Below are 1,051 nucleotides of genomic sequence, written 5' to 3'. Positions count from 1 at the left end.
ACATGGCTAGACCAGACAAATCCAGAAGGGTTGAATGCTTATCAAGGGCTGATGTTTATCAAGACGAAAGAGGATGCTGTTAATATTTACTACAACCTCATTCTCTATTTCTTCACCTGATTTGGTAGAGACAGCTGGACCCACCTCTAAAATTGGCAGAGCAATCCGATCCAGAACAACCTTCCCAAGCAACAGTCACCTCTGTTGTTTGTTGTTTTAAATGCAATAGCTTCACAAATTCCAATAGTTGTTCTTGGGTAGGCAGAACTTGTATCAGGGATTTTAAGGAAAAAAGTGCTGATGTAATATGACCTAAATCTATAATCCTTATGTAACTGAAATGATTGTTAATTTGCTTTCTAGGCTGGATCAGTACATGTGAGAATTCGAAGAGATGCCAATGAACAAATGGTACTTGCTCATGTGACTAATCGGTTATACACTCTCGTGTCTACTTTAACTGTTCAGATTTTCAAAGATGACTGGATCAGGCCTACCTTGGCCTCTGGACCTATTGCCAACAATATGCTGAACCTCTCAGACCATCACATCATTCCGATGCCACCTTTAAAGACTGCAGAGAACTCTAATCCTGCTACATCTACTCCAGCGAAACCAAGTAGCCCACCTCCAGAATTTTCTTTTAACACACCAGGCAAAAATATTAACCCAGTCATTCTCCTGAACACTCAGACCCGACCTTATGGTCTCGGCTTCGGCCGTGGAACTGTACCTTACAGCAGTGCATTCACGCAAGGATTTGGAATGCCAGGGATGGGAACAACCCAGGGATACAGGACTGGCTTTACAAATGCCCCCCACAGATACGGAACCGGTTCTCGAGATCAGTCCAGACCCTAATAAACTTTCCCCATATTTATTGTGTGAACTTTTTTCCACTTATTTTATTGCTCACCTTTTACAAGACCATTTAAATTTTCTAGGGGACTGGGATCAAGTCTTTTCAACAGTCTTGAAAATCTGTGTTCATGTTTTCATTTAATCTTAAAGCAGTTACTGCTCTCAAGAACTGAAATACCCTAACTTTTTT

At 41.1% G+C, this 1,051-nt stretch overlaps 1 pseudogene; it reads left to right on the top strand.

The window, feature by feature from the left end:
- The first annotated feature begins 363 nt into the window (after window positions 1-363).
- LOC107125284 lies at window positions 364-1,006 on the top strand (annotated as a pseudogene).
- Window positions 1,007-1,051: the final 45 nt, after the last annotated feature.

This window comes from Gekko japonicus, unplaced genomic scaffold (genome assembly GCF_001447785.1).
Source record: "Gekko japonicus isolate JY-2015 unplaced genomic scaffold, Gekko_japonicus_V1.1 scaffold35542, whole genome shotgun sequence".
Classification (NCBI taxonomy): Eukaryota; Metazoa; Chordata; class Lepidosauria; order Squamata; family Gekkonidae; genus Gekko; species Gekko japonicus.
The sequence above is the reverse complement of the archived record's forward strand: the minus strand, read 5'-3'. Positions and strand labels throughout refer to the sequence as shown.